This window comes from Schistocerca piceifrons, chromosome 5 (genome assembly GCF_021461385.2).
Source record: "Schistocerca piceifrons isolate TAMUIC-IGC-003096 chromosome 5, iqSchPice1.1, whole genome shotgun sequence".
Taxonomy (NCBI): domain Eukaryota; kingdom Metazoa; phylum Arthropoda; class Insecta; order Orthoptera; family Acrididae; genus Schistocerca; species Schistocerca piceifrons.
In genome coordinates, this window is record NC_060142.1 from 35372625 (window position 1) to 35397322 (window position 24698).

The following is a 24698-nucleotide window of genomic DNA, read 5'->3' on the forward strand; positions in this document are numbered from 1 at the left end:
GCAGAGGGTGCAAGTAAGATGGGGCTGGACGTTTTAGCTGTTAGTGACATTCGGGTAAGGGGTGAGAAAGAAGAAGAAGTTGGAGAATACAAGGTCTACTTGTCAGGAGTCAAAGCAGGAATAGCACAATGGGGTGTAGGGCTTTACATCAGGAAAGAAATGGAACCCAGCGTAGTTGCAATAAGGTATGTAAACGAACGACTGATGTGGATAGATTTGACAGTGTCTAGCAAGAAAATTAGGATTGTGTCAGTATATTCGCATTGTGAAGGGACTGTTCAAGATAAGATGGATAGTTTTTATGAGGCACTCAGTGATGTAGTTGTTAGAGTAAAGGACAAGGACAGTGTTCTGCTCATGGGTGATTTTAACGCCAGGATTGGAAATCGAACAGAAGGGTATGAAAAGGTTATGGGTAAATTTGGAGAGGATATGGAGGCCAACAGGAATGGGCAGAAACTCTTGGATTTCTGTGCCAGTATGGGCTTAGTAATCACAAACTCCTTTTTTGAACATAAGAACATTCACCGGTATACTTGGGAAAGCAGGGGAACCAGATCTGTCATTGACTATATAATAACAGATCAGGAATTCAGGAAGGCTGTGAGGGACACACGTGTATTCAGGGGATTCTTTGATGACACTGATCATTATTTAATCTGCAGTGAAATTGGGATTGCGAGGCCGAAAGTGCAGGAGGTCAGGTCCATATGTAGGAGGATAAGAGTGGAGGAACTTCAGGATAAGGAAATCAGGCACAAGTACATAACAGCGATCTCAGAAAGGTACCAGTTAGTTGAATGTAGTCAATTACAGTCATTGGAAAAGGAATGGACAAGGTACAGGGACACAGTACTAGAAGTGGCTAAAGAATGTCTTGGTACAGTAGTGTGTAAAAGTAGGAGGAAGCAAACAGCTTGGTGGAATGACACAGTCAAGGCAGCCTGTAAAAGGAAAAAGAAGGCGTATAAAAAATGGCTACATACTAGAACTCAGGTAGACAGAGAAAGTTATGTTGAAGAAAGAAACAAAGCCAAACACATAATTGCAGCATCCAAGAAGAAATCTTGGGAAGACTTTGGAAATAGGTTGGAGACATTGGGTCAAGCTGCTGGAAAACCATTCTGGAGTGTAATTAGCAGTCTTCGAAAGGGAGGTAAGAAGGAAATGACAAGTATTTTGGACAGGTCAGGAAAACTGCTGGTGAATCCTGTGGATGCCTTGGGCAGATGGAGGGAATATTTTGAAGAGTTGCTCAATGTAGGTGAAAATACGATCAGTAATGTTTCAGATTTCGAGGTAGAATGGGATAGGAATGATGATGGAAATAGGATCACGTTTGAGGAAGTGGAGAAAATGGTCAATAGATTGCAGTGCAATAAAGCAGCTGGGGTGGATGAAATTAAGTCAGAACTCATCAAATACAGTGGAATGTCAGGTCTTAAATGGCTACACAGGATAATTGAAATGGCCTGGGAGTCGGGACAGGTTCCATCAGACTGGACAAAAGCAGTAATCACACCAATCTTTAAACATGGAAACAGAAAAGATTGTAACAACTACAGAGGTATCTCTTTAATCAGCGTTGTGGGTAAAATCTTCTCAGGTATTGTTGAAAGGAAAGTGCGAGTATTAGTTGAGGACCAATTGGATGAAAATCAGTGTGGGTTTAGGCCTCTTAGAGGTTGTCAGGACCAGATCTTTAGCTTACGACAAATAATGGAGAAGTGTTATGAGTGGAACAGGGAATTGTATCTATGTTTTATAGATCTTGAAAAGGCATATGACCGGGTTCCTAGGAGGAAGTTATTGTCTGTTCTACGAGATTATGGAATAGGAGGCAAACTTTTGCAAGCAATCAAAGGTCTTTACATGGATAGTCAGGCAGCAGTTAGAGTTGACGGTAAACTGAGTTCATGGTTCAGAGTAGTTTCAGGGGTAAAACAAGGCTGCAACCTGTCTCCATTGTTGTTCATATTATTTATGGATCATATGTTGAAAACAATAGACTGGCTGGGTGAGATTAAGATATGTGAACACAAAATAAGCAGTCTTGTATATGCGGATGACTTGGTTGTGATGACAGATTCGATTGAAAGTTTGCAGAGTAATATTTCAGAGCTAGATCAGAAATGTAAGGACTATGGTATGAAGATTAGCATCTCCAAAACGAAAGTAATGTCAGTGGGAAAGAAATATAAACGGATTGAGTGCCAAATAGGAGGAACAAAGTTAGAACAGGTGGACGGTTTCAAGTACTTAGGATACATATTCTCACAGGATGGCAACATAGTGAAAGAACTGGAAGCGAGGTGTAGCAAGGCTAATGCAGTGAGCGCTCAGCTACGATCTACTCTCTTCTGCAAGAAGGAAGTCAGTACCAAGACTAAGTCATCTGTGCACCGTTCAATCTTTCGACCAACTTTGTTGTATGGGAGCGAAAGCTGGGTGGATTCAGGTTACCTTATCAATAAGGTTGAGGTTACGGATATGAAAGTAGCTAGGATGATTGCAGGTACTAGTAGATGGGAACAATGGCAGGAGGGTGTCCACAATGAGGAAATCAAAGAAAAACTGGGAATGAACTCTATAGATGTAGCAGTCAGGGCGAACAGGCTTAGATGGTGGAGTCATGTTACACGCATGGGAGAAGCAAGGTTAACCAAGAGACTCATGGGTTCAGCAGTAGAGGGTAGGAGGAGTCGGGGCAGACCAAGGAGAAGGTACCTGGATTCGGTTAAGAATGATTTTGAAGTAATAGGTTTAACATCAGAAGAGGCACCAATGTTAGCACTGAATAGCGGATCATGGAGGAAGTTTATAAGGGGGGCTATGCTCCAGACTGAACGCTGAAAGGCATAATCAGTCTTAAATGATGATGATGATGATGATGATGATGACTGGAATATACTCTTAGACATTCTGAGGATAGCAGGTATACAATGCAGGGAACGAAAAGCTAATTACAACTTGTATGGTAACTAGACGGTAGTTATAAGAGTCAAGCGCCATTGAAGAGAAGCAGTAGTTGAGAGGAAGTGAGACAGGGTTGTAGCCTATCCCCTATGTTTTTCAGTCTGTACATTGAGCATGCAGTAAACGGAACCAATGAAAAATGTGGAATAGGAACTTAAGTATAGGGAAGAAAAAAAAAAGCTTTGAAGTTTGCCAATGACACTGTAATTTTTTCAGAGACAGCAAAGGACGTGCAAGAGCAGTTGAACAGAATTGCCAGTGTCTTGAAAGGAGGATACATCATGAATATAAACAAAAGCAAAATAAGGATAATGGAATGCAGTCGAATTAAATCAGGTGATGGTGAGGGAGCTAGATTAGGAAACGAGGCACTTAAAGTAGTTCCTGAGTTTTGCTATTTGGACAGCAAAACAACTGATTGCGAGCGATGTAGAGAGGATATAAAATGTAGAGTGGCAATAGTAAGAAAAGCGTCTCTGAAGAAGAGAAATTTATTAATATCGAATATAGATTTAAGTGTCATTAAGACTTTTCTGGAAGTACATGTATGGAGTGTAGCCCTGTATGGAAGTAAACAGTTTAGCCAAGAAGAGAATAGAAGTGTTTGAAATGTGATGCTATAGAAGAATCTGAAGATAAGATGGGTTGGCCATGTAACTAATGAGGAGATCCTGAATATAACTAGGGAAAAAAGAAATTCGTGGCGCAACCTGATTAGAAGGAGGTATCAGTTGACACAACACATTCTGAGACGTCAAGGAATCATGAGTTGACCGACCGTTGTGGCCGAGCGTTTCTAGGCACTTCACTCCAGAACCACGCTGCTTCTGCAGTCGCAGATTCGAATCCTGCCTCGGGCATGGATGTGTGTGATGTCCATAAGTTAGTTAGGTTTAACTGGTTCTAAGTCTAGGAGACTGATGACCTCAGATGTTAAGTCCCATAGTTCTTGCAGCCATTTGAAGCACAGCAACAACAATTCTAGTTGTAGATGTATCGCATTTATTAAGGTTGGGGTTCTCTCGGTTTTCCACTTCTACGTTCCTACAGATCACAAACTAGTCATGTGCTTTCTTTATGTACTCACACCAACGTTCGGACTGAAGCAAAATCATGGTTTACCCTAGCCACCTACTGAAATTAAAAAAGCTAGGCATTTGGACTCTGCGGTTTGGTTTTCTTGTACAGGGTAGGGCCACGAGCGGCTGGCGCAGATCAAAGACACCGCAGGTGCTCGAAGTGAACAACGAGAAAGCCGGAACACTGGAGCAGGTGGGTTTTCGCGATCAGCAAGAACATCTAGCGGTCTTGCCAGGAGGTGGCTAGCAAAGGTTACGCGCCAAATGTTTCTCACTCTCCCATACATATCGGCGATCATGGACCCTAAAGATCATGCGCCAACCTCACAATGTCCCTCCGCAGGTGGCAATCTTGCGCCTTTTCGATCCAGTTCTCACGGACACTAATCTGCTGACAGTCCTGCAGTTCCTACTCCCATCGATTCTGTGGTATTCCAGTTGGACGGATACCATCAGATTCACCAGTAAGCATAGCTTTGCCCCTGAAAGTGTCTGGCCACTTAGCAATATGCCTTGCGAGGCTTAATTTCCGCGCTTTAACTTCCTGCATGTTGTTCGGTTGTTTCATTAGGTCGTACAGTTCTTGGTTCTTTCTACGTCTTAGGTCTTCTCCTCGCGGCTTGGTTCAAATATCTTTCAACGATCAACAAGTTCTGTTCACTATTTTTTTGTAAGGCTTAAGGTTTCTGCTCCATGTAACACCATCAGTACTATCACTGCACTAGAGGCTAATCGGCAGTATGCATTGCTCAGCCACTTCTCAAATTTTCAATAAAAATCATAACCAGGCGAAGACTTCCACTACAAGGAGTCACCCTCTTTCTGCCAATGGCTTTATCAAAAAGAGCAGAGGAGCGGACAACGATTTGGGGCATCCTCTGTCCTTCAGGATGGGAAGCTGTCCTTGAAAACCAGAAGAATCAGCAATCACCAAAAGCATGAATATGCAGAAGGCAGTGGAAACAACTGCATTAAAGACAGATAATGAGTATCCACAGGGCATGTAGCTCTAACTGAAAAAGTACTATGATTATTTAGCCATTGGCAAAAGATTCCAGTTTTGTCCCCTACTCAGATCTCCATGAGGGGACTGCCAAGGAGGTGTTAGCCATTAGAAAAAGATTGAATAAGCCACGAACTAGTAACGTTCTACGAGTCGAAGCATGGTATTTCAGAGGTCTGAATGTGGTACAGAAGGTAGAACGTCTTAATAGTGAAATGCAAAGACTCAATTTAAATATAATAGGAGTCAGTGAAGTGAAATGGAAAGAAAATAGGGGCTTCTCATTAGATGAATTTGGAGTCATATCAGCAGCAGCTCTGACGGTAGTAGGATTCGTCATAAGTAGGGAACTATGGAAGGAAGTGAGTTAATGTGAACAGTTCAGTGATAAGATTATTGTTATCAGAATAGATATCTAACTAAAGCCAACAACAGTAGTTCAGTTATACATGCTAACATCACAACCAGAAGATGAAAAAATTGAGAAAGTATACGAGGATACTGAACGTATAATTCACTGCGTAAAAGGAGATAAAAATCAGTCTCGGGGATTGGAACGCTGTAGATGCAGTTACGTAGAGAATATGGGCTTGGTAGTAGGAATGAGAGAGGAGACAGGCGAATTGAGTTCTGCAAAAAATTTCAGCGTTCAGAAATCACAAGAGCAGGTGGCATGCTTGGAAAAAGCCTGGGGGCACGGGAAGGTTCCAGCTGGACTACATCATGGTCAGGCAGAGGTTCCGAAATCAGATATCAAATTGTAAGAGGTATTCAGGAGCAGATGATTCAGATCGTAATTTAGTAATGATGGAGAATAGGTGAAGATTAAGAAAAACGTCCGAAAAAAATCAATGTAGAAAGAAGTGGGATACTGCAGTACTGCATAATGATGCGATGCATTTGAAGTTTTACAAGGCTGCAGGTGCTGAGATAATGAACACCACAAAAGGCAACTCAGTTGGAGAGGAGTGAACAACTCTAAAATGGACAATCATACGAATAGGATACACAAGCGTAAGTAGCAGGAAGGTAACCATGGGGAAACCTTGGGTAACAGAAATATTACTCCAGGTGACTGACAGAAGAAGAAGGAACAAAACTGTTCAAGAATAGACAGGAATATAGCAACATAGGCCACGAAGGAATGAAACAAATGGGAAGTGCGGAGAAACCAAGGTGACATGGGAAGAAATTGAAAAATAAATGGTCGTCGGGAGGACTGAGGTAGAATACAGAAAAGTCAAAACAACCTCAGATGAAATTAAAATGAAGGCACCGTTAAAAGTACAAGAGGAATCCACTCAGAGGAGATAGCGGAGAGGTATAAATACTTCGCTGAAGGCCTCTACGATATTAGGAATTTTCTGATATACCAGAAAAAAATGGGAAGACAAGTGATCCAGTATTAGAGTCAGAGTTTAACAGAGATTTGGAAGACTTGGGAGAAAATAAGGGCCGGCCGGGAGAGGCCGAGCGGTTCTAGGAGCTTCAGTCTGGAATCGCGCGACCGCTACGGTCGCAGTTTCGAATCCTGCCTCGGGCATGGATGTGTGTGATGTCCATAGGTTAGTTAGGTTTAAGTAGTTCTACGTTCTAGGGGACTGATGAGGTCCGATGTTAAGTCCCATAGTGCTCAGAGCCATTTGAACCATTTGAGAAAATAAGGCGAAAGGAACGAATAACATTCGTTCTGAATTTCTAAAATCATTAGAGGAAGTGGAAACCAAACAACTAATCAACTTTGGTGGTTGAATGTATGAATCTGGTAACACAGAATCAGATTTTCAGCAAACATCCACGCCATCTAGAAGATAAAAACGACACATAAAGGCGAGAATTATTGCAGAATCAAAATAATATCTCATCCATCGACAAAAATTATATACAGAATAAAGTAAAGGAAAATTATTGATGTGTCAGGTGATCAGTTTGGTTTTAGAACAGATAAAGGCACCAAAGAGGTAGTTCTGCCGTTGCGCTTAACAATGAAAGCAAGAAATCAGAGAAACAAAGATACCTTCATAGGTCTGACGACCTATGAGAAGTTTTCAACAATGTAAAATTGTGAAAAATGTTCGAAATTCTGAGAAAGGCAGGTGTAAGCTGTAGCGAAAGAAAAACATTGTGCAATACGTGCAAAAATCAAGAGGGAATAATAAGAATGGTATAGAATAACATGTCTTTTTGAATGGAATGAACTGTCTAGTAAGTACAGAATATGGATTTAGAGTAAATCGAGGAAAGACGGAAGTAATGAGGAGTAACAGAATGAGATTAGGGATTAACATCGAGACGAACTGAACGAATCCTGCTACCCTGAAGTAAAGTAACACATGACAGATGTAACTAAGAAGACATAATAAGCAGACTAGGACAGGAAAAGAGGAAATTCCTGACCCAAGAAGTCTACTAGTACCAAATATTGGCATTAATTTGAGGAAGAAATTTCCGAGAATGTGCGTTTGGAGCAGGGCGTTTGATGGATGTGAATAAAGGGCTCTGAGAAAACCGAAAAGAAGAGAATCGAAGCGTTTGAGATACATTCCTATAGAAAGATGCTGAAAATTAGGTGGACTAGTAAGAAGTGAGGAAGTACAGTGCAGAAGGTGCGAGGAGAGAGCATTCTGGAAAATGTTGACAAATAGAAGGGAGACGATGCTAGAACACGTGTTAAGACACTAAGGAATAACTTCCCTGGTGCTAGAGAGACCTGTAGAAGGTAAACTGTTGGTCAGAACAGAGGCTGGAATACATCCAACCAACAATTGAAGACGTTGGCCACAAGTGCTATTCTGAGATTGAAGAGAATGGCAGAAGAGAGGAATTTGTGGTGGCCCGCATCAAGTCAATCAGGAGACAGAAAAGAAAATGGTAGACTGGCCCACTATCACAGAATGGAGAGTAGTCCCCGTCCCACGCATAGTGGAAAATCTGCAGTGGCATTCACAACATGTACCAGCATTATCGGCAGATGCGTCCAGAAAATGATGCGTTACAATGGTTTTTTGCTTGAACGGTAAAAACAAACTAAGAATGGTCTTAACAAAACGTAATCTGAAAAAAGACATGATCACTGTGAAGCCAGTGGCAGATTTGAGTCAGGAAAGAGTGCGCCTCTTGCACTGAGCTCTGGAGCAGGGTGGCCAGCGTCCTGTGACGAATGACGGGCCACCTGTCGCCGACTTGTTCCACGTGGGGTCGACAACCGCTCCGGATGCGGGCTCGTTCTCTCTGACACTCATTTAGCGTTTATCAGGGGACGGCTCTCGTGAAAACGCCCCGCATTCAGCGTCAGGTACTGTTTTCTCCACCGTTACGAACAGTGGGAGGCATACATCTTCTAAAATCGGACAAGTTATCTAGGCGCGCAATCTGCAGGGTTTGCGTGCCCTTGTTTTCCACGAAATGTTTCGTTGGTGGATGTGACTTTGTAGAATATACACGTATAGAAAGCAGTGAGCTGGCTGTAGGGATCGATTCCTCACATGAAACTGTGAAGTAAATTTCGAATGTGTGAGCCCTAAAAAGCACAGTTTCCAAAGTTTTTGATTATCGTGCATGATGCTGGAGTGTATCCAAAGTCGTATTTATGTACCACAGGAGCTGATGTTGGTATATACGAGGGTCACTCCAAAAGAAATGCACACTATTTTTTTTAAATCCATCTTTTATTCTACATGTTTGAAAGTTTACAGTGTGTAGATACATCCATTAGGAACAATATTTTCATTTCTCCACATAATTTCCATCCCTCTCAACTGCCTTACGCCATCTTGGAAACAGCGCCTGTATACCCGCACGGTAAGATTCTGGACCAACCTGTTGGAGCCACTGTTTGGCAGCGTGCACAAGGGACCCATCATCTTCAAACCTTGTTCCTAGAAGAGAGTCTTTCAGTTTCCCAAAGAGATGATAGTCACATGGAGCCAGGTCAGAACTGTAAGGCGAGTCTTTCAGTGTTGTCCATCCGAGTTTTGTGATCACTTCCATGGTTTTTTGACTGACATGTGGCCGTGCATTGCCGTGCAACAGCAAAACACTCTGCTTTTGCCGATGTGGTCAAACACGACTCAGTCGAGCTTAAAGTTTCTTCAGTGTCGTCACATATACATCACAATTTATGGTGGTTCCACTTGGCATGATGTCGACAAGCAAGAGTCCTTCGGAATCGAAAAACACCGTAGCCATAACTTTTCCAGAAGAAGGTGCGGTTTTGAATTTTTTTTTCTTGGGCGAATTTGCATGATGCCACTCCATTGATTGCCTCTTCGTCTCTGGTGAAAAATGATGGAACCATGTTTCATCACCCGTCACAATTCTTCCAAGAAATTCATCTCCGCCATTCTCGTACGGTTCCAAAAGTTCGCTGCATACCGTTTTTCTTGTTTCTTTGTAAGCCACTGTCAACATCCGGGGAACCCACCTGGCACAAACCTTTTTTAATGCCAACGCTTTCAGTATTATGCAGACATTTCCTTCCCCTATCCCAACGTAGAGTCACAATTCGTTCACTGTGATGCGTCCGTCAGCAGTCACCAATTCGTTAACTCTCTGCATATTGCCGGCCGGAGTGGCCGTGCGTTTCTAGGCGCTACAGTCTGGAACCGCGTGACCGCTACGGTCGCAGGTTCGAATCCTGCCTCGGGCATGGATGTGTGTGATGTGCTTAGGTTAGTTAGGTTTAAGTAGTTGTACGTTCTAGGGGACTCATGACCGCAGATGTTATGTCCCATAGTACTCAGAGCTATTTGAACCATTCTTTTCTCTGCATATTGTCTGGAGTGTGTGCAGTACGAGGCCTGCCGCTGCGACGACAATCCTCAATATTGCCGTGCCCGCTTTCATCACGTAACCTGCTTGCCCACCGACTAACTGTACTGCGATCGACAGCAGCATCTCGATACACCTTGTTCAACCTCTTGTGGATGTTTCCCACTGTCTCGTTTTCACAGCACCGGAATTCTATGACAGCACGCTGCTTCTGACGAAGGTCAAGTGTAGCAGTCATCTTGAAGACATTCTTTGACGGCGCCACTCACGGGAACAGGTTGAATTAAGTTTGAAAACGAGCTCGAAGGATTTATCTACACACTGTAAAACTTTCACACATGCAGAATGAAATCTGTATTTTTACAAAAATAGTGTGCATTTCTTTTGGAGTGACCCTCGTAAATAAGAGTTTCTTTAAATATCTGCGAAATATATGGAGCCACCTGCAAGAAATACAGGCTCCCCAGACCACATACTTGAAATGATCAGTGAGCTAGGTGCTTGGGAAGTGGCAGGGCTAGGTTGTCAAGTGAACATAATCCACACAATAACAATTTCTTGAAATAAACTAGCACTGCGCTCATTAAATAAGAAGATGCAAGTGATTGCCCAAAACTTTACAGTTCAATTATGAATGCCAGCAGGTGTCCAATTACTCTCCTTTTACAATCAAGCGAATGAGGGCAGGACTCAAACCCGCCTCTTGTTCATGGTACTGGTCTCGTCGTTCTACGCGACACTGACCAAGTAGCGCAGTGAACAGTACTTGAAAAACGTATGAACAAAATACATTTAACACACAATAACCAGTTCACAAAGGCGGGCGTCTCTTCAGTGTGTCATAGGATTACACCTTACACCGCCGCGCCCAGAAATACATTAAAAATAACTTTTCATAATATTAATAAATAATTTAAATCTCACAAATAAGCATAACTGAAATGAAATGAGGGTTTGGCGTCATTGGCCGGGAAGCCTTGATGCAGGTCTTAGTACATTCGACGCCACATTGGGTGACCTGCGGGCCGGATGGCGAGGAAGTGATGATGAAGACAGCATAACACCCAGTCCCTGAGCGGAGAAAATCTCCGACCCAGCCGGGAATCGAACCCGGGCCCGAAGAATGGCAATCCGTCACGCTGACCATTCAGATATCGGGGCGGACAGCGTAAGTCAAAATAATAGATCTTGTATCTAACGCCAATCGCTATTGACTCTTTAATAGTAAACCAGCAACAACAAGTCCTGGGATACCTGGTACAAGCGTAATACACACAGTTTGATACTTGCACGAAAGGGTGGTGACGATGGAAGCGTAATCGAACAGAATTACGTAAAGATACAGCATCGACTATACAAGTTAAAATACTCACGTAATAAAAATCTTAAAATGAGACGTACTCACTGAGCACGTTCAGACCAGTTGCACCCCATTCACCCCGTACTCAGACAAATAAATGGCCAGTTTAAACCTCAGGCAAATAAGTTGTACATCTACATCTACACACATACTCCGCAAGCCACCATATGGTGTGTTGTGAAGGGTACTCTGTACCACTACTAATCATTTACTTTACTGTTCCACTCGAAAATAGGCCGAGGAAAACGCCACTGTCTATATTCCCCCGTATGAGCCCTAGTTTCTCGCATCTTCATATTCCTTAAGCGAGATGTATGTTAATGGCAGTAGAGTAATTTTGCAGTCAGCTTCAAGTGCCGATTCTATAAATTTTCTCACAGTGTTCGTCGAAAAGAACATCGTCTTCTCTCCAGGGATTCCCACTTGAATTCCCCAAGCGTCTCTGTAATACTCACGTGTTGCTCGAACCTACCGGTAACAAATCTACCAGTCCACCTCTGAATTACTTCCTTGTCTTCCTTTAATCTGACGCCGGCCGCTGTGGTCGAGCGGTTCTAGGAGCTTCAGCCCGGAACCGCGTGACTGCTACGGTCGCAGGTTCGAATCCTGCCTCGGGCATGGATGTGTGTGATGTCCTTAGGTTAGTTAGGTTTAAATAGTTCTAAGTTCTAGGGGACTGATGACCTGCGATTTTAAGTCCCATAGTGCTCAGAGCTATTTGAACCATTTTATTTTTTTTAATCTGACCTGGTACAGATCCCAAACACTTGAGCAGTATTCAAGAATAAGTAGCACTAGCTTCCTACATGCGGTCTCCTTTGCAGAGGAACCACACTTTCCAAAAATGTTCCCATTTAACCGAAGTCTACCATTCACCATCCCTATCACAATCCTGATATGCTCGTTGCTTATCATACCGCTATTCAACGTTACGCCCATATATTCACGCGACGTGGCTGTATCAAGCAGGGCACTACTAATGCTGTATCCGAGGCCCGCGCGGTCTAACGTACTGCTTTCCGGGCGGGAAGGAGCGCCTGGTCCCCGGCACGAATCCGCCAGGCGGACTTGTGTCGAGGTCCGGTGAGCCGGCCAGTCTGTGGATGGTTTTTAGGTGGTTTTCCATCTGCCATGGCGAATGCGGGTTTGTTCCCCTTATTCCGCCTTAGCTACGCTATGTCGGCGATTGCTGCGCAAACAAGTTCTCCACGTACGCGTACACCACCATTACTCTACCACGCAAACATTGGAGTTACACTCGTCCGGTGTGAGACGTTCCCTGGTTGGGTCCACCGGCGGTCGAACATCACAATAACCCTGGGTTCTGTGCGGGGCGGCGGAGGGGTGAAGTGGACTGCGGTAGTCTTCGTGGGGTTGTGGACCACTGCGGCTGTGGCGGGGGCGGAGCCTCTCGGTCGTTTCTAGGTCCCCGGTTAACATACAATACAATACAATACAATACAATACAATGCTGTATCCGAACATAATGGGTTCGTTTTTCCTACTCATTCTGACCCGCGATAACAGGAAAGAATAAAGGGTTTAAGCTTTTAACACCAAACAATTTGTCGACGGGGATAACAAACACCAAGCGACTGCAGACCGATAGGCAGTGAAGTTCCACCAAATAGCACTAAACAAGACTGCACTGTATGTTTAAGTGGGCTCCGCAGCACAAGCGCTCGGCAACAGGAAATCTGCTGAAACGTGCTCACTTTGGTTCAACAGGGGCTACTGCTACGCCAGTCTTCCTTTGGCCGCACCCAGCGACTCGTCAATTCCTTCTCCCGATGTTCAGCCACCCACCTCGCCTGCTGTCCGCGTACTCGGACACGTGCTCCTCTAGAGGTTCCAAGTCAGCTTCACCGCTAGGAATCTCCGCGCTCCTGTTGTCAGCTACGAACCTTCCTTCTTGATCGCCAGACTACCCTCCGCGAGACCGGTATCCCTGTGTGGTGTCATCGCCAGACACCACACTTGCTAGGTGGTAGCCTTTAAATCGGCCGCGGTCCGTTAGTATACGTCGGACCCGCGTGTCGCCACTGTCAGTGATTGCAGACCGAGCGCCGCCACACGGCAGGTCTAGAGAGACTTCCTAGCACTCGCCCCAGTTGTACAACCGACTTTGCCAGAGATGGATCACTGACAACTACGCTCTCATTTGCCGAGACGATAGTTAGCATAGCCTTCAGCTACGTCATTTGCTACGACCTAGCAAGGCGCCATAGCATTTGAGATTATTTTATGAAACATGTACCGTCAAGAGCGATGTACACCAATTGTGGATTAAAGTATATCAACTACGTACTTTATTTGCTATTATTAATTCCCTTAACTGTTCCAGACCTCGCACCAGTCAGCGTGTTATTAAACGCGTGCATATCGGCCTCCTCTAGCAACACAGTGTTGGCTCTTCTGCCAACACTTCACCCCGTATCCCTGTAAGTCGCCGGAAGTCGCCGAGCTCGCCTTCTCGGGCGCCGCGAGCGACGCCGTTGCTGGGTAACGGTCAAAAAGCGTAATCACGCGCAGTATCGATAAGATCCGGGAGGCCTGTATAGTAATTAGCCAGTTAAAAGAGCACACTGGTCACTGTGGAGAGCGCTGCATACGACGCATAACTGGTATGACGCATAACTGGTAGCAGATGGTCATGTGACCATCTTCTGGCTACACTAGTCACGCAATAAGGTTTTGTGTCGGTCTCAATGTCGAGACGTGACATAATGGCAGAAAGGTGCTTTCATGTTTGGGCACGTCCATGACTACACAGTGAATTAAGATTCCCAGATTTTTTAGAGTACTGACGTGACCTATTGCTGCAGAGGAGGGATTAGGCTTCTCCGAAGAGTTACGGTTACTGCTTGGTTGGATGATCATATGACTTTCGTTCAACGAGAAACGTCAGGGAACACGCAGTTCGCAGTCACCTCAGGATGAACATGAGATCGCGTGAGCAGTGTTACGTCGTAGGGGCGATTTCGACTATTAACCCATAATGAATAAAAGCTATGACCGCTCTGGCTCCATGTCCACATTCTGACAACCCGTTCAGTCGCACATCGTTGCCATTCCCGTGTGATATGTATGGGATGTTGCAGTAACACAATGAGCCAAACCATACGAACACTGTCAAATCTTTGACTTAGGTTTCCCATAACCTATATTTTGCAAACTTCATGTACCGTTTCCTCACAAACGACTGACGTTATAGCACTCGAAATTGCCATGCAAATAGTCAGTACTATAGTGAAACGTTCTGTGGAAAGAATTTTCGTTTAGTACTGTAGTAAGGGATTTATGTAAGAAAAAAGGCCTACATTTTAATGCATTTTTGTCACAAATATTTGGAGAGCTATAAAAATCCAGCAAATAAGATATCAAAATTCTGTTCCACAGATATCTGTAATAATTGTATGTCAACTTTGTACAAAATTGCATTAACTTTGTCCTGAATCGTACTCACCTTGTTGAAAAACCTTTAATTCTTGAAAACGTACAATGTCAATAAGCATAAAAACATATGCATGTGTGCATATAACATTTCTTGAAAACTGTGCTAAATTTAGTTACATTGTCTCGAAATCTTTGAACTTGATAAGGATTTATTCAAAGTGCTGCAATTTCGCACATGTTCCCCCTTAGCTTTCACCTGCAAAACCAGCTGAAAGCCTGTATCGCTGGTCTCACAACCATACCTTCCTACCGTGCCAACGTACTGGTTGTTGCTGAAATGTCGGAATAGATTGCAGACGCTCACGACGACTGTCGGCTTGGTCCAGCACAATGATTCTGTTAACATGGCCTTGCCACAGTCCCCACGATGGGAACGAAAACCAACAGGAAGAAACGATCAGACCCTAAGCCATCAGATCATACGACTTTGGTCCTGTCTTATAGATCAGACGATGATCATACCATAGATGGTTAGGGCGCCGACGTCTGCCTGAGGGAACCTAGCGTCCCTCAAGAAAACCACGGCTCCACTCCAGTCTCCCCACTGCGGAGGAATGACAGCAACAAAGACGGGGTCTCCATACGTCAACGGAACCTTAATGGGTTCAGAACACATGTGGAGTACCCAGGTCTATTGGTTCAAAGTAGACCCGTGTGTTCGCGCCCTCAAGACACGCGTTTTAAATCCGCTAACGCCTCCTGATATCCAGGGCTACAATCTCCACAAAAAGGACAACCTTAGTAGAAAGAGAGATAAAGGAAAAGTGGCTCTTTTAGTAAGCAATGGCTACCACTCGCCGCTTCTCTCCCTCACAATCGACATACAAGCAGTTGCTGTAACAATGCATGTGCGTCATCGATTGACAACCTGTTCACTCTACCTGCTGTCATCTGAGATGCTAGAGGACGAGGCTCTCCGTGACCTCGTTACACAGCTCCCGCAAGCCTTCAACCTCTGTGGTGATTTTAACGCAGACAATGTGCTCTGGGGCTCTGTAACCAACTGTCCTAGGAGTGGAGCAATTGAGAGCGTTTCTGTATCATCATGTGCATCTTTGTTGAACATGGGGCAGAGCACACACTTCAGCACTGCTACAGCGTCGTTCACTGGTACCGATCTCTCAGTATGCTCCCCAGCCCTTGCACACACTGCTCAGTAGGGTCAACATCCACTCAAGTGATCACTTCCCGATTCGCATTCATCTTCCAGACAGAGCGGTGCCTGAATGAAAGCCGCCACGATGGGTGCTAGTTATGGCAGACTGTGTGCTTTGCTGTGTCTGAACACCGTGACAGAATCCTGGAAGCTGCGCCAGGCCGCTGAAACACCCATTCCAGGGTCTTCATGCCAGCTTAAATGGTCCCCTGTCCCTTGGTGGAGTGACGAATACCACTCTGCAGTCAGGATCTGGCCGGCAGTGCTGCGAACGTTCAAATGACAGACACCTGCAGACGATTTCGCAGCCTTTATTAGAAAGTACAAAATGAGATCTTGGCAACAGTTCCTAATCACTATAAACCGTTACACTTAAAGAACAGTCGTATGGGAGACCATCAGGAGGATTTTTAGGACAGAAGAGAAGTTCCCCCATGGCTGCTGTAATTTTCCAGACTGTGGCGGTCTATTTAGTCACAGTTACCACCACTGTTAGTCAGTATTCAGTTTTCCGGTAATACTGAGTGTCTGCTGATAGGGGTATTTGGGATTTCAGACCGAACACTCATGAAGAATACAGCTGCCCCTTTTCCACGTGGCAGGTGGATTCTCCGTTATTTGCAGATCGTAGCACGTCATCTGGATACCTCATGGGCCATTTACTAAAGTAGGTCAGGATGGCAAGGAAATCCTCCTTGCCTTTTTTAACCTCATTTGGGCGTCAGGTCACTTTCCCAATTCGTTGTGAGAGGCCATTTTAATTCCACTTTTAAAACCCGTGAAGGACCGAACGTACATTGTTGTTATCACATTGTTGCCCTCACTACCTGCGTGGGAAAGACCTTGGAGCGGATGGTCAGCTGCCGTCTTCCAATGGTTCCAATGGCTCTGAGCACTATGAGACTTAACAGCTGAGGTCATCAGTCCCCTAGAACTACGTAAGCCTAACTAACCTAAGTACAACACACATATCCATGCCCGAGGCGGGATTCGAACCTGCGACCGTAGCGGTCGCGCGGTTCCAGACTGAAGCGCCTACAACCGCCCGGCCATACCGGCCGGCAGCTGCTGTCTTGTCTGGATCTTAGAATGCAGTCAGCTCCTTACTCGCTTTCTGTGTGGATTCAGGTAGCACTTCTGACAATCTGCCTTCCTGAAAGCAGCTATACAACTGGCTTTGCTGCACAGGGAATATTTTTTGACCTCGAGAAGGCCTACGATACTACTTGGAGCCATATTATCCTCAGGTAGCTCCGTGGTGGGATTTTCGATTATATCTTCCCATCTTTATGTGTCTTCGTCAAAACTCGCTATTTTAGATATCGACTCAATGACGTCCTTGCTGATCGCTTTGAGCTACGTCAAGCAAGTGCTTCACGTGTGAGTGCCTTTGCCGTTGTTATTAATAGTATCACATAAGTATTTAAGTGTTCTGTCCAGTGTTCTTTGTTTGTTGACGACTTCTCTGTCTTTTCCTCCTGTCTCTTTGACTGTTGAATGAATGATTGAAAAAGAAGGGTTTTAAAGTTTACGCCTAGAAGTTTGTGTGCATTCTTTTTAACCGTTCATGTTGTGTTTTACACTTTTCTGAGCTGAGGATGAGGGACACTGTTCTTCATTTTAAAGATACGATGAAGTTTCTGAGCCTCACATTTGACTCTAAACGCACAGCCGGCCAGTGTGGCCGAGCGGTTCTTGGCGCTTCAGTCCAGAACGGCGCGACCGCTACGGTCGCAGGTTCGAATCCTGCTTCGGGCATGGATGTGTGTGATGTCCTTAGGTTAGTTAGGTTTAAGTAGTTCTAAGTTCTAGGGGACTGATGACCTCAGATGTTAAGTCCCAGCCAGCCGCTGTGGCCGAGCGGTTCTAGGCACTTCAGTCTTGAACCGCGAGACCGCTACGGTCGCAGGTTCGAATCCTGCCTCGGGCATAGATGTGTATGATGTCCTTAGGTTAGTTAGGTTTAAGTAGTTCTAAGCTCTAGGGGACTGATGACCTCAGATGTTAAGTCCTATAGTGCTCAGAGCCATTTGAACCATTTTTTCTAAACGCACATGGCTGCCACACCTTAGGGACCTGAAAAGACGGTCCGTTAAAGTACTCAGTATTTTAAAACGTCTTAGTCATAATCCATGGGGAGCATACCAAACTTGTTTGCTCCAGTTTTAGGGGTGCTCCGTGTAATCTCGGCTCGAGTTGGTGCATAGTGTATGAGTCTACACAACCCTCTCCTTTACGAATGTTGGATGTGATGCAACATGAAGGCATTCAGCTGGCCACTGGGACCTTTCAAACCAGCCTTATACCGAGTTTTTGCCCTGAGGCTAGTATGCCTCTAAGCCACTGTTTCACATCAGGCGACGATTCCTCAATGTACCCGCGCCATTCACGCTTGCATACCATACTACTGCACCGTCAGCAATGGAAGACTCTTTCATGCACGACACAGAGCAACGAGACCCTATGGGATTGGCGTGAAGGGTGTGGCTGGTTTTAATGCTTTACCCCAATGCTGGAATAGATTTGGACCTTGGCTCCTACATAAGATAGAATTATTTAAGACGTGACGAATTTTAAGAAAAATTGCACTCTAGATTTCACGTTTGAATCTGTGTTACATTTAATATTTCAGTTAGGCATTACCGTTTTAAAGCTCGGCTCACGGATGGCACCGAACAAGGAGACGCCCAGGGATATATACGCTAGGCTTTCCCAAACACGTCTTCAAGATTTGCCTTTCCCGTGAACATACCGAATTCCCCGTGAAGCTCCATGCGGTACTGAAGGCACTGGTGTAAAACAGTTTCTCATTTGATCCGATTTCCTTAAGCACTTCAATCACTGCCGCATGTGTACTCAGCAGAGAAAATGGCAATTTCGAACACCAACAACTGTACGGCGGAAAGCGGCAGTGGAACAGGCACCATTCTGCTGAGCACCGGGACACATGGGAGTTTGGATAAGTGAAGACTCAAAGTTGCCAAGGAGGTCTGCAGGGGACCTCTGATGTACCACAATGTGCCGTTCCCCTGTAGGCTGTCATTTCGCTGTTTAGTGGGAGATCCATATAACTGTGGGAGGAAGAGTAGCTGGCAGTCGCGGACAACAAGCTGCAGTCGTTGATGCCAACTATTCAGCCACGGCATTCCTCGCGCTCTTCTCTCCTGCGGGATGAAATGGCTGTGACCCACCTCCTAATGGGCCACTGTTCCCCAACACATGTCTTCCTCCTCCAGCGAGAGGACGCTCCGTCTTTGACACCTGTGGCCTACAACTCACTGCACACCACATTCTAACTGTGAATTTTATATTCTGATCAGAGGCCGGAAGCGAATTTAGATGGGGCATCTGACCTCTATTTAAGCTAATGACACGACGTGTCTCGTAAAGCCTCTAAAATTTTGTGAAGTGTCTGCACTCTGGCGAAAACATTTAGGCTGGAGATTTTATTGTGTTAGAGAGTGGCTGGCACATACATTAGCATTCCAGCTATCACCTAGCGCAGCGATCTGCTGTATTATTTTGATTCTTACCACTGCTTTTTCCATTTTTAGATTGGAATCTGGCCTCTATTTAAGCTAATGGCACGGTTTGTGTGATAAAGCCTCTGAAATTTTGTGAAGTGTCTATACTCTGGCGTAAACATTTAGGCTGAGGATTTCAGTGTATTGGAGAGCGGCTGGCTCATACATTAGTATTCCAGCTGTCAGGCAGCGCAGCTGTCGTGTGTGTGTGTGTGTGTGTGTGTGTAAGAGAGAGAATATATATCTGTAGCAGGAACGATATGCAGAGAGGCGACAGCCGTGTAATCGATATAAGCTCGCTCTCAGAGTTTTGCGCGACTATTAGCAAACGGAATCAGGCTGTAAGAAATGTAAGTGAGGATTGGACATGACTTATACGGATATACCTTACTTCTGCCGTACTTATCCAAATGTCTCCAGTCTTTCTTCGGGTAAATATCGGTGTAGTCATACAAGTTTGGAGGTCTCTGTAAGTTTATTCCGTTTACAGTGGTTAATTGTTTGTAAATGGTTCAGAAACATTGCCATATAAAGTATGTTTCAACATCGGAAACAACGAAATTAACAGGAGATGTTAAAATGGAAAGTGTGGAAGTTACAATTGAAATGTAGAAAATATTTTCGTATACTTTACCAGTGATTCTTCGACATTTTGACACAGTGTGCTTCACATTTCCAGAGCGAAACGGCCAAAAACATTGCTCTGTCATGTAGTGTTGCATAAAACGACGTTGGTAGGAGCAGCGGAGTCACTACAAATATGGTATTCTTTGCGATTGATGTTTTACTAATCGTGTGAGATTTATTCACACTCGTCTCTTAAAATTATAGCATGGGCGCTGAAGACCTTGATGCCTTGCGTCAACACCACCGTATCAATCAGTCAAGAACAATTCACCTGAGCATCTATGAGAAGCTCACCAGACAATATGTTCCTCACCCCCTTAAAGGAGCAAGCTGGTCGGTTTGAAGCGCTGTACATGGCCTGCAAAATGGTGCCGGGTGGTCATGTAACTCTCTGCTGCTCACGTAAGTCATGTGAATGAAGTTGTATTCATGTACAAATAGGTTGCACAGAATCAGCACACTAACATTTGACATCGAGACGTGACAGAATAGCGGAAAGGATCTATCGTCTATGATCTGTTCATGACCACACAGTGAAGTAAGTTTCTCGATGTGCTGGAGTATCAACGCAGATTGTCTACGTGTCCCAACGAATGATGTACCGTCTAACACGGCGTCCACAGAGACAGGAGACTGGTATCACGCCTTCTCCATGAAAATCTGTTTCAAACCAGACAGGAACTTCTGCTATCAGTGAATGCAAGCGCACTTGAGTCAGTTTAAGAGCGAACATTTTGAAGGAAACTGGATACAGTCAACATATGGCGTCGGTTTCCTCGCGAAAGTACGCTGTTCACAGTTGCAATCAAAGTTGTTTCAGTGGCCACGGCACAGAAACTGCAGAGGAGCTGACTGGAGGAGTGTAGTGTTTTCCGACAAGTCGCGATTCTGTCTCTCTTCGAACGATTCAAGGCGTCGAGTGCACAGGTGGACCAAATAAAGCATTTAACCCTCAGTGTGCTGAGGGTAAGGTTCAGGACAAATGTGACCTGTGATCGTTTGGACGTGTTTTTGTTTTGTATCATCATTCATTCAGGTTACTGTGAATATGAACCATGATGGTAATTTCGGTATTCTCTTTCTGTCACAATTTCACGACTAGGGTGCTATGGACACTCCAAACTTGGAAACTGACAGGAGACGCGTTCGCAGGATTACACATGCAGTGTGATTCAGCTGCCCCTACTGACAGGTTTTATGCAACCTTTAAAGGCTCCAAAAACCAGTAGTTAAATTTTCACATTCTCTCGCTCACTACGCACGAGCTATTAGTCCTTCAGAAAAAAATGAACAGAATCTTTTTGTAGGAGTTGTAGTTAACGTAGTTAAATTTTGTACTGGGATACGCTTTCCCTAGAGGCCACGGTCTTGGAGTTATTCAAGGAAAACGCATTTACTGGTCACTTTTGTACATTTATCTTGAATAATTAGAAAACTGCAGTCTCTAGAGGAAACATGTCCCAGCACAGAATTTAACTAAATTACTCAAAATATCCACGGGTGTACTGCCGGTCTACAGTGTCCAACGGGCACAATATTTCGGCGATCATACATGTCGCCATCATCAGGTGAACTGACGGACTGAGCTCCTGTGTACGTGCCGGCACGGAGATCCGTACACTATGGCTGCTCAGGGGGAACTGGGTTCGGTCGCGGCGGCGGCCGATTTAATTACCCTCCGCCCGCGGCGCGCTCACTCCGCCGTCGCGCCCCGCCCGGCAGCCATAGTGTACGGATCTCCGTGCCGGCACGTTCACAGGAGCTCAGTCCGTCAGTTCACCTGATGATGGCGACATGTATGATCGCCGAAATATTGTGCCCGTTGGACACTGTAGACCGGCAGTACACCCGTGGATATTTTGATTATCAAATACGCCGGGAGAAACTCAAGAATAACTAAATTAAATTTCCAGTAGGACTAGTAGTTTTCACATAGTGTGCGAGAGAATACGGAAATATTGTGTGTGGTATTTGAAGGCGTTGCAGGTTGCAAAAACAAATGGGTAGTGGCAGCTAAATCACTTTGTATACATCACTGGTTTGATGAAAACTCGTGCATTCTATCGCTCTAGGACTGGTACCTCTAAGCCCGTAGTGTAAATGTCTGGGACTATCTGTAGCAGTGGGTGAGCCATAGCAGGCAACATCCACGCAGTTTCGTAGCTCTATGGTAGCTTCATCTCAATACAGCATACATGAAGAAACTTGCTGACTCTCTCCCTCACCGAACTGAGCTCTTTACCAAGGCTAGAGACAGTGTTACTCAGTGTCAATGTGATGTCTGCTCCCCAGGAGAACATAAAATGCACTGAGTTAAAATGTAGCGTGCAGTGATTTGCGCGCAAGAGACATCACAGACTGTTGGGGTCCTCTCGCCAGAGGAGAAAGCCATGCACTGGAGGACAGTAGCCAGCTAGGAGTCGGTTCATGACCATTTCGTCGTGCAGAAGCAGAGGGCACGAGGAATGCCACAGCAGGATAATTGGCTTGCGTCTATACTGTCCGCCACTGCCAGCCAGTCCTCTTCCAACAGTTTCACGGATCTCCACTCACAAGCGAAGTGACAGCCTATAGGTGAACGGCTCATTGTGGAACATCATGTTCCTTGTGGGCGTCCTTGCAGCTTTGTCTGCTTATTCATTTCCCAAAAGTCCCTTGTGTCCTGGTTCCCAGCAGAATGACACACGCTTCCCCCAGGACTGTAGAACACACAGTTGGTGGTGTACAAACTGCTCACTTTCTCTGCTGAGTACATGTGCCGCCGTGATTGGTTCTGACAAGGGAACCTCCCCATCGCACCACTCTCAGATTTAGTGATGTTGGCACAGTGGATAGGCCTTGAAAAACTGAACATAGATCAATCGAGAAAACAGGAAGAAGTTGTGTGGAACAATTAAAAAATAAGCAAAATATACAAAATAAGTAGTCCATGCGAAGATAGGTGGCAACATCAAGAAGGATCTGAACTCAGGAGTGCCGTGGTCCCGTGGTTAGCGTGTGCAGCTGCGGAACGAGAGGTCCTTGGTTCAAATCTCTCCTCAAGTGAAAAATCTTTCTTTATTTTCGCAAAGTTCTGTCCATTCGTTCATTGACGTCTCTGTTCACTGTAATACGTTTAGTGTCTGTGTTTTGCGAGCGCACCGCAAAACCGTGCGATTAGTAGACGAAAGGACGTGCCTCTCCAATGGGAACCGAAAACATTTGTCGCAAGGTCATAGGTCAACCGATTCCTCCACAGGAAAACACGTCTGATATATTCTATACGACACTGGTGAGGGCATGTGCGTCACATGACAGGAATATGTTGTCGACCCACCTAACTTGTACACTTGGCGAATGGGTAAAAAGATTCTTCTACATTGCCCGATTTAGGTTCTCTTGTGGATGTGAGAATTACTCCCAAAAAAGTGATGAAAACATAAGAATTTGTCACATAAACTGCAACAAATGAATCCAACAGATTCACAGTCGCACAATTTTCCCTGTGCTCTGTCAAAACATGTTTTTAACGTTTTCAAATTTTTCCGTGTGTAGACCGTCAAATCCAGCATATGTCTAAGCAAATCTGAACATGTCCTGGAATTTTGGAGAGCGAATTTGATTATGTGTGAGTGCCTGAACTTTGATAATTGTCTGAAAATAAAAAATAAAATCTTATGCTCGAAGGAAGACTTGAACCAAGGACCTCTCGTTCCGCAGCTGCTCACGCTGACCACGGGATCACGGCGCTACTGATCTCAGATCGTCCTTGATGTTGCCTATGTTCGCATGGACTACTCAGTTTGTATATTTTGCTTATTTTTTTCATAGTTCCACACAACTTCTTCCTGTTTTCTCTATTGATCTCTGTTCAAGGCCTATCCACTGTGCCAACTTATAACAAAACCTGAGGGGTGTGCAATGGCGAGGTTCCCTTGTGAGCACTACGCGACTTAACTTCTGAGGTCATCAGTCGCCTAGAACTTAGAACTAATTAAACCTAACTAACCTAAGGAGATCACACACATCCATGCCCGAGGCAGGATTCGAACCTGCGACCGTAGCGGTCGCTCGGTTCCAGACTGTAGCCCCCCAGAACCGCACGGCCACTCCGGCCGGCGGCGCAGTGATTAAGTGAATCGAATCAGATGAGAAGTTGCTTGCCCTGAACACGCCTCTTCTGTTCCAGTAACTTCAGGACCAGATCGAGCTTCACGGGAAATACAGTAGACTCATGAGGAAGGCGAATCCTGAAGACACGGTTAGGGGAGGCTACTGTACAGCCAATGGAGTCCCCTTGTTTGGTGCCATCAGTACACTTTATGGCTATCTAATTAGCTGTCCAGTGTTCTTGCTCCCTGAGTTACAGTAACTGTTCCTTTTACATACCATTGTGTGCATTGTACGTAAACTTCCTCACTCCTGACGCAACGTGTAAGAAGTAAGAGCCTCCCTCCTGAAAACAGGCGAGAGCTCGACACCGCAGTGAGTTCCGAACACGATCAAGCAGCGGTCGGCAATTCGCGGTGTTCGGGCCACGTAATGCGTGCATCCGTAGCTCGTGGTGTAGTGGCTATCTTTGCTGCCTCTGCATCACGGCGTCCCGGGTTCGATTCCCGACCGGGTTAGGGATTTTCTCAGCCCGGGAACTGGGAGGTTGTGTTGTCCTCATCATTTCATCATCATCATCATCATTCGTGACAGTGGCTCGATTGGACTTTGAAAAAGAAAAGAAACGTGGCCGAGCGGTTCTAGGCGCTTCAGTCCA